Here is an 18,345-nt window from a genome sequence, read left to right as displayed (position 1 = left end):
CTTTTCTCTAGTCCTTTCATTGATTTCTTTTTGTTTTCTGGCTTTCTTGAGATGCAACTGACATAGAACACTGTGTAGGGTGTACAGTGTGATAATTTAAAGTGTAATGTGTAATATATATGATACACATACATAGTGTAAAATGATGATTTTACAGCAATAAGGTTAGTTTTTAACTCCATCATCTCATCTAGTTATCTCTTTTTTTGTGATGAGAACTTTTAATATTTACTCTCTTAGCAACTTTCAAGTACGCAATACAATATGATTAACTGCAGTCACCATGCCATACATTAAATCCCCACAATTTGTTTATCTCAGAACCAGTAGTTGGTACCTTCAGACCAGCACCCCTTTTGCCCCTTCCTCAAGCCTCTGGCAACCATCCATCTATTCTCTGGTTCTAGAAGCTTTTATGAGATTCTACCTGTAAGTGATATTATTCAGAATCTGAACTTCTTGGACTTATGTCACTGAACATAATGCCTTCAAGGTTTATCCCTGTTGTTGCAGGAAAAAACGAAATCATTGTCTCAAAGAGGTATCTGCTGCCCGCTGTTCACTGCAGCATTATTCACAAGAGTCAAGACATGGAAACAACCTGAGTGTCCAGTAATGGATAAATTGATAAAGAAAATGTGATGTACATACACAAAGAAGTATTATCCAGCCATTAAAAAAAGAAAGAAACCCTTCCATTATCTTCAGAACTTCCAACTCTGTCAAGTTGGCCAAGGTCAATTTCTCTTGCTCGTGAGGTGAGCCTCCTGCTAGAACATGGCAAAGAGATTCAAGGAAATCTCAGCAACAGTCCCAGTATCAATATCAGAGCACAGCTCGTACCACAGTTGGCATCTTCCTTCTTCCCTCTCTTCCCAAAAGGATCAGAGCCATCAGTTTGTTTAACACAAAAATCGATGTATAGCCATCAACTTGGGTCAAAAGGTAGTGCTAGTGGTAAAGAACTCACCTGCCAATGCAACAGACATGAGAGACACAGATTGGATTTCTGGGTCAGGAAGATCCCCTGGAGGAGAGTACAGCAACCCATTCCAGTATTCTTGCCTGGAGAATCCCATGGACAGAGGAGCCTGGCAGGCGATGATCCATAGAGTCACAAAGAGTCGGAAACGACTATAGTGACTTAGCATGAACACTTGGTTAAAACACAGTATAACTGGAAAGGAAAGGGAGCTATCAGTGGATGGAGGGATTCCTGAGTTGGAGATCACTATGGATTGACATCTTGAAATGTGTGAAGCTGTATGCAGAGAGGCTATGTGTATTGTTACACAGTGGAATTTGCACAAAAATTCGTTAAGCAATGCGATTCAATTATATAGGGGGAGAGAGAAGAGTGAGCAGTTTAATTAACTTAAATTTCTAACTTCACCATTTGACTCAACAAGCATTGACCAGAATAGCAAGAAGGGTGACATGAACCCAATGGCTCCCAACTCCAACTGCAAGTTCGTATCTCTTGGAGAGGTTTCTGAAAATGCCAGTACCAGGGACTTCCTTGGTAGTCAAGTAGTTAAGAATCCACCTGCCAATGCAGGGGACATGGGTTCGAACCCTGGTCCAGGAAGATCTCACATGCTGAGGGGCAACTAAACCCGCTTGCCACAATGACTGAAGCCTGCATGCTCTAGGGCCTTTGAACCACAGGTACTGAGCCCATGTGCTGCAGTCACTGAAGCCCACTAGAGCCTCTGCTCTGCAACGAGAAGCAACCTCAATGAGAAGTCCATGCACCGTAATGAGAGAGCAGCCCTGAGTACTCACAACCAGAGAAAGCCCGCTCATAGGAATGAAGACTCAGCACAACCATAAATAAATAAATAAATAAACAGGAAAAAATACTAGCATAATACATAATATTATAAATCAACTATATTTCAATAAAATACTAATATTAATAAAAGAGATAATGAAAAAGATAGAAGAGCAATTTTTAAAAATCTATTCACAGTATAGTTTTGTATTTCCGTAACCTTCAGTTCAGTTCAGTTCAGTTCAGTTGCTCAGTCGTGTACGACTCTTTGCGACCCCATGAATCACAGCACGCCAGGTCTCCCTGTCCATCACCAACTCCCAGAGTTTACTCAAACTCATGTCCATTGAGTCAGTGATGCCATCCAGCCATCTCATTCTCTGTCGTCCCCTTCTCCTTCCACCCCCAATCCCTCCCACCCCCAATCCCTCCCAGCATCAGACTCTTTTCCAGTGAGTCAACTCTTCGCATGAGGTGGCCAAAGTATTGCAGTTTCAACTTTACCATCAGTCCTTCCAATGAACACCCAGGATTGATCTCCTTTAGAATGGACTGGTTGGATCTCCTCGCAGTCCAAGGGACTCTTAAGAGTCTTCTCCAGGCGAGAGACGCCCGGCTCCCGGCGGCGCAGACGCGAGAGACGCCCGGCTCCCGGCAGCGCAGACGCGAGAGACGCCCGGCTCCCGGCGGCGCAGACGCGAGAGACGCCCGGCTCCCGGCGGCGCAGACGCGAGAGACGCCCGGCTCCCGGCGCAACCGACCACGTGCAGAATCGTGGCTGAGAGGAGCTGCCCCGCGCCCAGGGTTGGGGCGGTGGCCGAGAGGAGCTGTGCCAGGTCCAGGAGGCGGTGGCTGCTTGGGCACCGGAGGGCCGGGAGGAGCTGATCCACATTCAAGGCAGGAGGGGCGGCCTTGAGGAGATACCCCTCGTCCAAGATTCATCAGAAGATCATTTGAGCGTGGAGTAAGGTCCACAAAACAACTTCTGAATACTGGCAGGGGACATCAGGCTCCCAGAAGAGTAGCCCATTGTCTTCTAAAGGAAAGAGAAGAAATCCAGCTCCACCCACCAGAACACTGACACATGCTTCCCTAACCAGGGAACCCGGACAAGTCACCTGTCCAACCCCACACACAGCGAAGAAACTACATAATAAAGAGAACTCCACAAACTGCAAGAAGAGGGAAAGGACACCCCAAGCAAAGCAATATAAGCAAGATGAAGAGGCAGAGAAATACCCAGCAAGTAAAGGAACAAGATAATTGCCCACCAACACAAACAAAAGAAGAAGATATAGGGAATCTGCCTGATAAAGAATTTCGAATTTTGATGGTGAAAATGATTCAAAATCTTGAAAGTAAGATGGAGTTACAGATAAATAACCTGGAGAAAAGGATTGAGAAGATGGAAGAAAGATTTAATAAGGACTTAGAGGAAATAAAAAAGAGTCAATATACAATGAATAATGCAATAGATGAGATCAGAAACACGCTGGAGGGAACAAACAGTAGAATAACAGAGGCAGAAGACAGGATAAGCGAACTAGAAGATAGAATTGTAGAAATAAATGAAACAGAGAGGAAAAAAGAAAAACGAATTAAAAGAAATGAGGACAATATTAGAGACCTCTGGGACAATGTTAAACGCTCCAACATTCGAATCATAGGAGTCCCAGAAGAAGACGACAAAAAGAAAGACCATGAGAGAATACTTGAGGAGATAATAGTTGAAAACTTCCCTAATATAGGGAAAGAAATAATCACCCAAGTCCAAGAAATCCAGAGAGTCCCCAACAGGATAAACCCAAGGCGAAATACTCCAAGACACATATTAATCAAATTAACAAAGATCAAACACAAAGAACAAATATTAAAAGCAGCAAGGGAAAAGCAGCAAATAACACACAAGGGGATTCCCATAAGGATAACAGCTGATCTTTCAACAGAAACTCTTCAGGCCAGAAGGGAGTGGCAAGATATACTTAAAGTGATGAAAGAAAATAACCTACAGCCCAGATTACTATACCCAGCAAGGATCTCATTCAAATATGAAGGAGAAATCAAAAGCTTTACAGACAAGCAAAAGCTGAGGGAATTCAGCATCACCAAACCAGCTCTCCAACAAATGCTAAAGGATCTTCTATAGACAGGAATCACAGAAAGAGTGTATAAACTTGAACCCAAAGCAGTAAAGAAAATGGCTACGGGATCCTACTTTTCAATAATTACCTTAAATGTAAATGGGTTGAATGCCCCAACCAAAAGACAAAGGCTGGCTGAATGGATACAAAAACAAAACCCCCATATATGTTGTCTACAAGAGACCCACCTCAAAACGAGGGACGCATACAGACTGAAAGTGAAGGGCTGGAAAAAGATAGTCCATGCAAATAGAGACCAAAAGAAAGCAGGAGTAGCAATACTCATATCAGATAAAATAGACTTTAAAACAAAGGCTGTGAAAAGAGACAAAGAAGGAAACTACATAATGATCAAAGGATCAATCCAAGAAGAAGATATAACAATTATAAATATTTATGCACCTAACATAGGAGCACTGCAATATGTAAGACAATTACTAACAAGTATGAAAGGGGAAATTAACAATAACACAATAATAGTGGGAGATTTTAACACCCCACTTACATCTATGGATAGATCAACTAAACAGAAAATTAACAAGGAAACACAATCTTTAAATGATATAATAGAAGAGTTAGACCTAATAGATATCTATAGGACATTTCACCCCAAAACAATGAATTTCACCTTTTTCTCAAGCGCACACGGAACCTTTTCCAGGATAGATCACATCCTGGGACATAAATCTAGCCTTGGTAAATTCAAAAAAATTGAAATCATTCCAAGCATCTTTTCTGACCACAATGCAGTAAGATTAGATCTCAATTACAGGAGAATAACTGTTAAAAGTGCCAACATATGGAGACTGAACAACACGCTGCTGAATAATGAACTAATCATAGAAGAAATCAAAAGAGACATCAAAATATGCATAGAAATGAATGAAAATGAAAACACAACAACCCAAAACCTCTGGGACACTGTAAAAGCAGTGCTAAGGGGGAAGTTCATAACAATACAGGCATACCTCAAGAAACAAGAAAAAAGTCAACTAAATAACCTAACTCTACATCTAAAGCAACTAGAAAAGGAAGAAATGAAGAACCCCAGGGTCAGTAGAAGGAAAGAAATCATAAAAATTAGGGCAGAGATAAATGCAAAAGAAACAAAAGAGACCATAGCAAAAATCAACAAAGCCAAAAGCTGGTTCTTTGAGAAGGTGAATAAAATTGACAAACCACTAGCCAGACTCATCAAGAAACAAAGGGAGAAGAACCAAATCAATAAAATTAGAAATGAAAATGGAGAGATCACAACTGACAACACAGAAATACAAAGGATTATTAGAGAATACTATCAGCAATTATATGGCAATAAAATGAATAACCTGGAAGAAATGGACAAATTCCTAGAAAAGTACAACTTTCCAAAACTGAACCAGGAAGAAATAGAAAATCTGAACAAACCCATCACAAGCACGGAAATTGAAACTGTAATCAAAAATCTCCCAGCAAACAAAAGCCCAGGTCCAGACGGCTTCACAGCTGAATTCTACCAAAAATTTAGAGAAGAGCTAACACCTATTCTACTAAAACTCTTCCAGAAAATTGCTGAGGAAGGGAAACTTCCAAACTCATTCTATGAGGCCACCATCACCCTAATCCCAAAACCTGGTAAAGACCCCACAAAAAAAGAAAACTATAGGCCAATATCACTGATGAACATAGATGCAAAAATCCTTAACAAAATTCTAGCAATCAGAATCCAACAACACATTAAGAAGATCATACATCATGACCAAGTGGGCTTTATCCCAGGAATGCAAGGATTCTTCAATATACGCAAATCAATCAACGTAATACACCACATTAACAAACTGAAAAATAAAAATCATATGATTATCTCAATAGATGCAGAGAAAGCCTTCGACAAAATTCAACATCCATTTTTGATAAAAACTCTCCAGAAAGTGGGAATTGAAGGGACACACCTCAACATAATAAAGGCTATATATGACAAACCCACAGCAAACATTATCCTCAATGGTGAAAAACTGAAAGCATTTCCCCTAAAGTCAGGAACAAGACAAGGGTGCCCACTCTCACCACTACTATTCAACATAGTTCTGGAAGTTTTGGCCACAGCAATCAGAGCAGAAAAAGACATAAAAGGAATACAAATTGGAAAAGAAGAAGTAAAGCTTTCACTGTTCGCTGATGACATGATCCTCTACACAGAAAACCCTAAAGACTCTACCAGAAAACTGCTAGAGCTAATCAATGATTACAGCAAAGTTGCAGGATATAAAATCAACACACAGAAATCCCTTGCATTCCTATACACTAATAATGAGAAAATAGAAAGAGAAATTAAGGAAACTATTCCATTCACTGTTGCAATGAAAACAATTAAATACTTAGGAATATATCTACCTAAGGAAACAAAAGACTTGTACATAGAAAACTATAAAACACTAGTGAAAGTAATCAAAGAGGACACGAATAGATGGAGAAATATACCGTGTTCGTGGATTGGAAGAATAAATATTGTAAAAATGAGTATACTACCCAAAGTAATTTATACATTCAATGCAATCCCTATCAAGCTACCAACAATATTTTTCACAGAACTAGAACAAATAATCTCACAATTTGTATGGAAATACAAAAAACCTCGAATAGCCAAAGCAATCTTGAGGAAGAAGAATGGAACTGGGGGAATTAACCTGCCGGACTTCAGGCTCTATTACAAAGCCACAGTCATCAAGACAGTATGGTACTGGCATAAAGACAGAAATATAGATCAATGGAACAAAATAGAAAGCCCAGAGATAAACCCACGCTCCTATGGACACCTTATCTTCGACAAAGGAGGCAAGAATATAAAATGGAGAAAAGACAGTCTCTTTAACAAGTGGTGCTGGGAAAACTGGTCAGCCACTTGTAAAAGAATGAAACTAGAACACTTCCTAACACCATACACCAAAATAAACTCAAAATGGATTAAAGATCTAAATGTAAGACCAGAAACTATAAAACTCCTAGACGAGAACGTAGGCAAAACACTCTCCGACATAAATCACAGCAGGATCCTCCAAGACCCACCTCCCAGAATATTGGAAATAAAAGCAAAAATAAACAAATGGGACCTAATTAAAATCAAAAGCTTCTGCACAGCAAAGGAAACTCTAAGCAAGATGAGAAGACAGCCTTCAGAATGGGAGAAAATAATAGCAAATGAAGCAACTGATAAAGGATTAATCTCCAAATTATACAAGCAGCTCCTGCAGCTTAATTCCAGAAAACTAAGTGACCCAATCAAAAAATGGGCCAAAGAACTAAACAGACATTTCTCCAAAGAAGACATAAAGATGGCTAATAAACACATGAAAAATTGCTCAACATCCCTCATCATCAGAGAAATGCAAATCAAAACCACAATGAGATACCATTTCACACCAGTCAGAATGGCTGCTATCCAAAAATCTACATGCAATAAGTGCTGGAGAGGGTGTGGAGAGAAGGGAACCCTCTTACACTGTTGGTGGGAATGCAAACTAGTACAGCCACTATGGAGAACAGTGTGGAGATTCCTCAGAAAACTGGAAATAGAACTGCCATATGATCCAGCGATCGCACTCCTGGGCATACACACCGAGGAAACCAGAATTGAAAGAGTCACATGTACTCCAATGTTCATTGCAGCACTGTTTATAATAGCCAGGACATGGAAGCAACCTAGATGTCCATCTGCAGATGAATGGATAAGAAAGCTTTGGTACATATACACAATGGAGTATTTCTCAGCCATCAAAAAGAATGCATTTGAATCAGTTTTAATGAGGTGGATGAAATTGGAGCCTATTATACAGAGTGAAGTAAGCCAGAAAGAAGAACATCAATATCGTATATTAACGCATATATATGGAATTTAGAAAAATGGTAACCTGAACCCTGTATAAGAGACTGCAAAAGAGACATAGGCATTTAGAACAGTCTTTGGGACTCTGTGGGAGAGGGTGAAGGTGGAATGATTGGAGAGAATGGAATTGTAGCATGTATATTATCATAAGTGACCAGTCCAGGTTCGACACATAAATTTTCCTCTGTTCATTTCTTTGCATTTGTGCTTTTTTAATAAAATTCTTTTTTAGAAAAAAAATAAAAGGAAAAAAAAAAATAAATAAAATAAAATAATTTAAAAAAAAAAAAAAAAAGAGTCTTCTCCAGCACCACAGGTACATCAATTATAACAGATGGATAAATTACTTAAAGAAAGAAATGTGCATTCATTTAGGTTCATGGATACGTGTGCTCAGTCACTCAGTCATATCCAATTCTTTGCCACCCCATGGACTGTATCCCACCAGGTTCCTCTGTCTACAGGATTCTCCAAGCAAGAATACTGGAGTGGATTGCCATCTTCTCCTCCATGGGATCTTCCCGACCCAGGGATTGAACCCACATCTCCTGTGTCTCCTGTATTGGCAAGTGGGTTCTTTACCACTGAGCCATCATGGGTATTGTTGTTACTTTAAAAAAAAAAATTACTAACACCAAGGCTTCACCCCAGACTGGTATGGGAGCCAGAGGATCCTAGAAGCTGTCATTGTTGGAAACAATGGCTTCAGATCATCTCAGATTGGGGTTCCTCTCACAGTGCAAGTATCTTAATAGGACTACACCTGACTCTGTTATTTTATATTGCTGTTATTGTTCTTTCGTTGCTAAGTTCTTCCCAACTCTGCGACACCAGGGACTAGCTCACCAGGCTTTTCTGTCCATGGGATTTCCCAGGCAAGCATACTGGAGTGGGTTGCCCTTTCCTTCTCCAGGGGATCTTCCCGACCCAGGGATCGAACCAAGGCCTCCTGCTTGGCAGACAAGACTCTTCACCACTTGAGCCACCTGGAAAGCCCATTATTTTGTACACATGGCCTTGAAATACACACCAGCCACTTCATGTCAAGTCTAAATGGAGACCCTTCTCTCTGGCCCCTTCCTAAACAGAAGGTACATGGAGTGAACTCAACGAGACTGTAACTATGACTCCACCCTCCAACAGTTAATGAGTGGCCTTTTAGGCCAGACATTGTATGAGAAATAACGAAACGAGAGCGAGTGGATGGAAAAGTCTGCTCATCTCATGATTCAAGATTCTCATGGAATACATGCTCAGGTGGTAGTAAAAACCGTATGTTGGGTACAACATAAGGGATTTTCAAGAAAAATTTGACTCCACACAGTATTTATTTATTCTAAACTTGGTACCTCCCTCTCTGTGAGAGCTGAGCTTTTTAATTTTATGTATTAATTTATATTTTTGCTGTGCTAAAAGTCTTTGTTGCTGCAAGCGCGCATTCTCTGGTGTGGAGAGCAGGGGTTACTGTCCGGCTGCGGTGCCCAGACTGCTCACTGTGGTGGCTTCTGTTGTTGGGGAGCACAGACTCTAGTGCTCAGGTTCAGCAGTTGTGATGCACAGGCTTAGTTACTTCAAGTTATGTGGGATTTTCCTGGAGCAGGGATTGAACCCGTGTCCCCTGCATTGGCAGGTGGACTCTTATCCACTAAACCACCAGGCAAGTCCCAAGAGTAGAGCTGTTTCCCAACAACCACAGTCATAATTTTTCAGTTGTAAGGGTGATTCCATCCCCACCCAGGAGATATTAGGAAATATCTGGACCATTTTGGTATATCACAATTCAGGGTTCTATATAGAGTGAGTCAAGTCAGAGAAGCAGTTAATCAAACTACAATGTACAGAGCAGACCGAACCTCACAACAAAACATCATAAGATCCAAATGCCAACAGCCAAAGACTGAGAAATGTCTATTCTACAGGATTATAACCCAAACTGCAAAGTATTAACAAATATCCAGATGTCCTTATTGAAATCAATGATTGAATAAATACATGCATGAGGGAAAATAAACAAATTTCCCCACAGAATTCCAAATGATTTACATAGATATACCACTGACAAGAAGGCACAGTATAATTCTGTAGCTGTGAGCTGTGGATAATTACTTCCTTTTGGAAAATACTGTATAGGACATGTTGAAAAATCAACTTTACAGTGGAAAAACCCAAGAAATACCACCCCAGCCAGTGACCAGAGTTCACATCAACAATGACTAAGTCAGATTGGGAGTAAATGTCCTTGATATGATGAAATGAAAATGGCACTTTATTTTTATGTGTTTATTTCTTGTTTTTAAAAATCCCAATTGGTTTTTATTTCAAAGTGATTGGGGATAAAAGAGCACAGAGATACACCTGATGTCTTTATGTTTTTATCTGTACTGTTCCCTTTGCCTGAATTTCCTTTCTTGGAAAACAGAAGTACTACACAAACAGCAAGGATCTACTGTACAGTAAAGGGAACTCCACTCAATATTCCACAATGATAATATGGGAAAATCCCCCCAAAAAAAAACCAGATCCATACATATGCACAACTGAACCACCCCACTGTACATCCGAAACCAACACAATAAATCTGCAAACCAACTACACCTCAATACAAAACAAAAATCAAATTAAAGTGAACCACTACATATTCTCCACTCTCTCAGGGCAGGGCTCACTCTCTCATGCTCCTGTCCCTCAAATAGGAGTCATTTTTCCTTTTTACTCGTTTGTGTACTTCCTGACATCCTCAATCAATGTTTATTCAATGAAAAGGTGAAAGAGAACAGTTTGCAGACAAATACAAAACATTATCTCTGTGGGTTTTTTTTTATCCCCAAGCCCACTCTTTGGTCTAATCACAAGGAAAACATCAGATAAATCCCGATTGAAAAACATTCTTCAGAAAGTCTGAACAGGACGTCTCGTAGCTGGCAAGGTTAAGAGAAAGCAAATCTGAGAAACAGTCAAAGACAACAGAAATTAAAAAGACAAGATGATTAAATGTGATATCCTGAGCAGGAGCCTGGAACAGAAAAGGGGGCATCAGGCAAACACTAAGGGAGTATGAATGAGTGTGGACTTCAGTTAATAATAATTTTGGCGCACTGATCGTGATAGATGAATGAAGCTAATGTCAGATGTTAATTACAGGGGGAAACTAACCACAAGGCACCTGGCACTGTCCTGTCCTGACTTCACAACTTTTTCTGTAAATCTAAATCTATTCTCAAACAGAAGGTTTATTGAAAAATGACAGAACACCCTCCTTTCTCTATCTGCTCACACTCCAGTCTGCTCCAGAAGCAACTCCCTGAATCCTCATCAGATGACAAAGGGAGACACAGTGCCAGGCAGGGATGTCATGGACCTTTGTGGGGTTTGGAGATACCCAGCATCATCCTCTTCCTTAAAAGCACCCCGCTTTTCTCAGGAGGGAAATACCACCTCCCCTGGGATGTGCTCTTAGTGACAGGTGACTCCAGAAGCCCACCTCTCATTCTGGAAGCACACCAGGTAACTCTGCTACCCTGGACTCAGACAGCAACTAGGTCTGTGAGCCACTGGGAGCTTCCCAAGAGTCTTTTTTAAAAATCTGAGCAAGCATTTTAGCTTGTTTTATTTTGTACCACCTATTTTATTCTATATTTATGTGACCCAAGATTAAGTAACTTGCATGACTATCTTAATCTCACAGAATCTAATTCACTGTTTTCCTGCAGGCACTGCCTATATTTTCCAGATATATTTTTCCAAAGCAAACAACAAATAAAATGAAAGCTGTTTTCATTCTTAAAATATTCTGGAGATCTCATCTCTTCTTGCTTTCTTTATGATCTAAATCAGTTAAACTTCATTCAGGTCTTAAAGCAATAATTTTTCCACATCATGAGTTTTCTTGCTTGACAATACTTCATTTATGTCCACTTTGCCTTGTTGTTGTTCTTAAGTTGCTCAGTTGTGTTTGACTCTTTGTGACCCCACGGACTGCAACATGCTGGCTTCCCTGTCCTTCACTATCTCCCAGAGTTTGCTCAAACTCATGTCCATTGAGTCAATGATGCCATCCAACCATATCATCCTCAGTCATCCCCTTCTCCTCCTGCCTTCAATCTTTCCCAGCATCAGGGTCTTTTCCAAACAGTTTGCTTTTTGCAACAGGTGGCCAAAGTATTAGAGTTTCAGCATCAGCAACAGTCTTTCCAAAGAATATTCAGGGTTGATTTCCTTTAGGATTGACCTGGTTTGATCTCTTTGCAGTCCAAGGGACTCTCTAAGAGTCTTCTCCAGCAACACAATTCGAAAGCATCAGTTCTACAGCGCTCGGCCTCCTTTATGGTCCAACTCTCACATTTGTATATGACAACTGGAAAAACCATAGCTTTGACTAGAAGGATCTTCATCAGCCAAGTGCCCCCTGGTGGTCTAGTGGTTAGGATTCTGCACTCTCGTGGCCACAGCCCCCATGGGGTTTTATGCCCAGTCACGGAAGCCTTTCGTCTCCCTCTCTGGCTCCCATTTTTCCTTATTCTGCACTAATCCCTGGAATTTTGGGCTCTATTCAATACATTTCTTTGTTGTCAATGCAGTTTATTTTAACGTTCAACTTCATCAATGGGATTAACTTTTGTAAACATCCTGCCATAAAGTAGGACATATTTAACATTTAGCACATGAGAACCCTGAGCCTTGAGATGGTTGCGAAATTTCTACAGCCCCAATGGCAACAAAACATATTACATATGTTTTGCATAGTATTATATAGCTCCTGACTTTTTAAAAACTTTTTATTTTATATTGGAGTATAGCCAATTAATGAGGCAAAGCTACAGTCATCAAAACAGTATGGTACTGGCACAAAACAGAAATACAGATCGATGGAATAGGATACAACAGAAATAAACCCATGCACCTATGGTTAATTAATCTACAACCAAGAAGACAAGAATATAATGTTGGAAAGACAGTCTCTTCAACAAAGGGTGCTGGGAAAACTGGATAGCTACATGGAGAAAAATAAAATAAAATTAGATCCCTCTTTCAACACCCAAGAGTCTTTGCACCTTTGATTATAATAAGAACAGAGGGAACTATTGGAGGAATTCATTACGCCAGGTGCGGAAGGGGTGCTGAGCAAGCAGGCTGTTGCCTCTAAACCAAGGGCATCCTCCTCCTCCCACACTGTGCATTGTCAAGGCCAGTGGCCCCATCCCTTATTAATTCTTAAGACCAACAACATACATTCAACTAACCCTTTCGTTTATTTACATTCTTAAATTATGTAGGCTAGGATTTATGGCATGCAACTAAGAATAGTATTGGGTATACCACCTAACATAAAATAAGGAGAGAATTTTTCTGCTTCAAGGCAGGTTCAAAGGCTATATCATTCAATTGAATCAAGTTCAGGGTCAAACCACCAAAAAACACCACATGTTATTTCTAACAAGCTCAAAATCTTCTGCAAAGCAAGCTTCTCAAACCACCAAAAAATACATTTGAGCCTTATCAACTCAGGCCCACTGTGTCCTCTTGTCAATTATTCTTATTTTGGTTTTTCCCCTCTTTTATATCTCTCATTTTTGCAAGAATAGTGAATATCTATTTCTTAATAATGCCTTACTCAGAAATCTGCTCTGAGATCCGACCACCTTCTGAGCACAAAATTCTTAACAAATTCTTGAGTATTTAGCATATAAAACTGCAAAGACTTCAGCAAAGTATATGCATTTGTTAATAATTAACAAGACATCTAAACTTCCCAGGTGGCTCGGTTGGTAAAGAATCCATCTTCAATGCAGGAGATGTGGGTTCAATCCCTAGCAAGATCCCCTGGAGAATGAAATGGCAACCTATTCCAGTATTCCTAGAGAATCTCATGGACCAAAGAGCCTGGCAGGCTATAGTCCACGGGGTCGCAAAAGAGTTGGACATGATTTCGTGACTAAACCACCACCACCAAGACAGCCATTCATTCATTTAACCAATTTAAACATATCTCTAATTTTGAGAAAGGCACCCAGACAGTTCTGAGTGCTGTATCTCTGTTTTGGACCTTTCCACCTCCCTTTCCTAGATTGTCAGAAAGCCAAGCTAATACTATGCAAATATTTGGCTCCAGGCTTACATTCAGATCAGACAACCAGAAGCCTTTGAAACTGACTTCTTGTGGGAAGAAGCAACTGAAAAATAGGTGGGGAAGAAGAGCAAGAAAGAGTTCTTTGATTCTCCAGACATATAATCAGGTGACGCGAGGCCTCGGATGCTTCTGAAATTGACTCTCTGTGGGAGAAGGAAAAGGGATGGAGTGGTGAGAACGTGCAAAAAAGGTCCACGTGCTGGGTGATGCTTCTGTTGTCCACTGGAAGGAGAACATTTTCTGAAATTAAAAGGGATCCTTAGATGTTTAAAGAATGGAAGTGCTTTGCTTCTCTTCCTTTGTGGAGGTCTGCTTTGGAAGACTTGAGCTCCAGGAGAGAAGAGAACGTCTAAGATGACAAACAGTCCCATCCTGGCTTTCCTCTTTATGGCTAATGCACACACGTGCACACACCCAGCTATTTTTGTAAATTGCCCTTAGAGACAATTTACACCACAAAACTTGGTTCTCAAGATGGAAGACAAGCCTGTGTGTGTCACCTAGAAATGACAAGCATGGAAGTGACAGGGAAGCGGCAGTTTTCAGGTGGTCAACCACTGCCTGCAGCAGGAAGGAGTCCTCGATCCAGGAGGGTTCCCTTCTGTTGCTGGCAGTTAATCTGGTCCCCTCTCCACCCTGGCTATCCTTAAGTGGCGAGCTATGTCCTACTGGCACCTGACCTACAAAACATGAGCCCACCTGTGGACTTCATTAGCACTGTCACCCCTGAGTCTAGAAACAAGTCACTAGTGCAGAGGAAAGCACCCAAGGATACATGGTTGTATCCTTCAGGGTTTTATATACAACAGATGGCCAGATAGAGCTGGGGCCTCTTGGTGGCTCAGTGGTAAAGAACCCACCTGCCAAGGCAGGAGATGTGGGTTTGATCCCTAGGTTGGGAAGATTCCCTGAAGAAGGAAATGGCAACCCACTACAGTATTCTTGTCTGGGAAATCCCATAGACAGAAGAAGTCTGACAGGCTATAGCCCATGGGGTCGCAAAGAATTGGACACGACTGAGTAATTAAGCATAGCACAAAGCAAAGCCATCAGTTCATGCTGGATATTACAGATATCCATAGTATTTTATGGATATATTAATACATGTATATACACACACACATACGGACTTCCCAGGTGGTAAAGAACCTGCCTGTCAATGTAGGAGAGGCAGGTTTGATCTCTGATCCCTGGGTGGAGAAGAACCCCTGGAGAAGGAAATGGCACCCTACTTCATTATTCTTGCCTGGAAAATCCCATCGACCCTGGCAGGCTACAGTCCATGAGGTCACAAAAGAGTCAGACACGACTTAGCATCTAAACAATAACAACAGAGCAGGCCCAGGCTAATTCTAAATATTTGGAAGCTGTGCTAAATGAGTGTCAAATTGACTTCATTAAAAAAGATACACAGCTTCGTTATTTTCTAATTATGAGAATTCCAACTAAAGGCTAATGACATTGCCAGATCCAGGTTTCCCGCCAGCTGTTTTCATAAACAGATAAGACTCATTGGTAATTAGTACGTGTTAAGTATTCAGCAGGCATATTATTAATGCAACTTTTAAAGAGATGGGAAGCGTGCTACTTTACCAACTTAAACACACATTTGTAAAGTATTTACTGATTTATTTTATTATTGTCTTAAATGAAAAGCACCTTTCTAATTGACAGACTCAGAACAAACACACTTTGGCTTTACATCCAAAATTTTCCAATCTTTTGACTTCTAAGTATCAAGATGCTTATTTCTGAATCTGCAAAGACTTGGATCTCTCAGAATACAAAACCCAGGAGCAAACCTCTCTTGGCCACGGCACAGCTTGCCAACAGCAGGGCTGCCCTCAGGACTCATGTGAACACGCTAGTGGGCAATGGATTGTGGTCAGATGCAGTTTTTTGTGAAAATTAATTCTACACTGATAGATGCTTCCCAATAAAGACTGATGTGAATATCATCTACTGGAGAGTTAAAGCTTTAGGAGATTCTAGTTTGTAACCCTGGGTCCAGGTATTCAACAAGCAGTAGTTGGCAAATGGAAAAAAAATGGGAGAGTATGAAATTGTTTGACTTCTTCTTATTCAAGTCCTTCAGTTTCCATTGGCAAAATATTTCTCTATATAGGCAGTCATCTCTACAAAGAATATTATGTAAATGTGTCGAGCCTGGGAAAACCAAGCACAAAGCTACATATCAGGCAGAGGGAGGGACCGTGACCACCGGAATCTAGGTCTGATTTCCAAAGGACAGAAGGGAGTTATCACGAGGTCTCAGTCCCACAGATGCGTTGTTCATTCTAAATCCCTGTGTTTAATCCCCAGATGCACCCCCAACCCCAGCTGAAGGTTTTTCCTGCCAACAATCAGCCAGTTTCAATCGTGAAGTTAATGCTGTCCATTGGTTTCTGTGTCTTTGGTTGAGATTAAAAGGAAATTCCCAGCACTAGGTCAAAATCAACAAAACTGAAATGTGCACATTATAAGCAAGAGAATGATACTCACCCACCCCCTTAACAAACACAGAATTTTTTTTAAAGGAAAGAACAGTAGGGGACTTCAATATCTCACTTACACAATATAAGTGGGATCATCCAGACAGAAAACTCATAAGAAAACACAAGCTTTAAATGGCACATTAGAACAGATAGACTTAATTGATATTCATAGGACATTCCAACTGAAAGCAGCAGAATACACTTCTTTCTCAAGAGCACGTGGAACATTCTCAAGGATAGATCACACCTTGGGTCACAAATCAAGGCGTGGTAAATTTAATAAAATTGAAATCACATCAAGCATCTTTTCCGACCACAATGCTATGAGATTAAAAATCAATTATAGGAAAAAAACTGTAAAAAAAAAAAACACAAACATATGGAGGCTAAACAATTTGTTATTAAATAATCAATGGATCACTGGAGAAACAAAAGAGGAAATCAAAAAGTACCTAGAAACAAATGACAACAAAAACACAATGATCCAAAACCTATGGGATGCAGCAAAAGCAGTCCTGAGAGTGAAATTTATAGCAAGACAATCTTGACTCAAGAAACAAGAAAAATCTCAAATAAACAACCTAATCTTACAGCTAAGCAACTAGAGAAAGAACAAACAAAACTCAAAGTTAGTAAAACAAAAGGAATTAGAAAGATCAGAGCAGAAATCAATGAAACACAGACAAAGTAAAACAGAAAAGAAAGCAAGGAAAACAGCTATTGAGCCCCAGGAGAGAGGGACAAGAGGGCTTATCATTGTTGGATAAGCTTTAAAAACCCACATATACATGTGATCCCATGTCCAGTAACACTCGGGGGTCATACCAAACTTGATTAGATGACACTTCAGGTCAAGTTTCTGGATTGTGTAGCAATGTGAGGACACATTTAGTGATCTAATAACACTTAAAGCAAATAGCTGTTATAATCAGACCCATGAGTGTTTAAAACAAATGCAACAACACCAACAAAACCTGTTATGAAAATCCAATCAAGCCAAGGCAAGTAGCTTCTCTCACATGTTACTGTATATTCCAAAAAGAAAACTCACCCCTTCTTTTTTCTTAAACCCCACAGGACTCATTTGAAATGCCTCCTCTTGGTATAACTTTTATATAAGACACTCCACAAACTCTAGTGGTTATTCTTCACACTTTCTGCTGTTTTATATTTTGAACACTAAGTTCTATTTCCAAGGAGAAACAAAAGGGTAACTTTGAGGTTGGTACCACAGAGTGTACTTAGAACTCACAAGTTCGGAAGAGATTGTGAGTTAGCCAAACTGTATCCTCTTTCCTCCATGACAATTTTTGCCAACCCATTTGCAGACTCATGTCAACTCTGAACCATTTAACTCTCCTAAGAGCTGCTGACATGTATGGATGTGAGAGTTGGACTGTGAAGAAGGCTGATCGCCGAAGAATTGATGCTTTTGAACTGTGTGGCTGGAGAAAACTCTTGAGAGTCCCTTGGACTGCAAGGAGATCCAACCAGTCCATTCTAAAGGAGATTAATCCTGGGTGTTCATTGGAAGGACTGATGCTAAAGCTGAAACTGCAATACTTTGGCCACCTCATGCGACGAGTTGACTCACTGTTTAGACTCTGATGCTGGGAAGGATTGGGGGTCGGGAGGAGAAGGGGACGACAGAGAATGAGATGGCTGGATGGCATCACAGCTCGATGGACATGAGTTTGAGTGAACTCTGGGAGTTGGTGATGGACAGGGAGGCCTGGCGTGCTGTGATTCATGGGGTCGCAAAGAGTCGGACACGACTGAGCAACTGAACTGAAGACCTGCTGAGAACCACCTAAGCCAGGTCCAAGGCAGAATATCAGCCTGCTCCTGACTTTTCTGGGACAGCCCAGAAAACCTATTAAAAACATCTTCACTAAATCAATTGCCAATTCAGAGAGCTCTAACTGGTCTTTCTACTTGACAGTGAA

General features: G+C 40.6%; 1 protein-coding gene across 1 annotated transcript in view; it reads right to left on the bottom strand.

Annotated features, from left to right (window-relative positions):
* The window catches only part of TMEM132D (transmembrane protein 132D), an 892,244-nt gene that overhangs the window by 626,539 nt on the left and 247,360 nt on the right, over positions 1 to 18,345 (bottom strand). The window lies entirely within an intron of this gene.

The sequence above is a fragment of the Moschus berezovskii genome, chromosome 19 (assembly GCF_049115385.1).
Source record: "Moschus berezovskii isolate FMDL1 chromosome 19, NW_MosBer_1.0, whole genome shotgun sequence".
NCBI classification, from domain to species: domain Eukaryota; kingdom Metazoa; phylum Chordata; class Mammalia; order Artiodactyla; family Moschidae; genus Moschus; species Moschus berezovskii.
The sequence above is the reverse complement of the archived record's forward strand: the minus strand, read 5'-3'. Positions and strand labels throughout refer to the sequence as shown.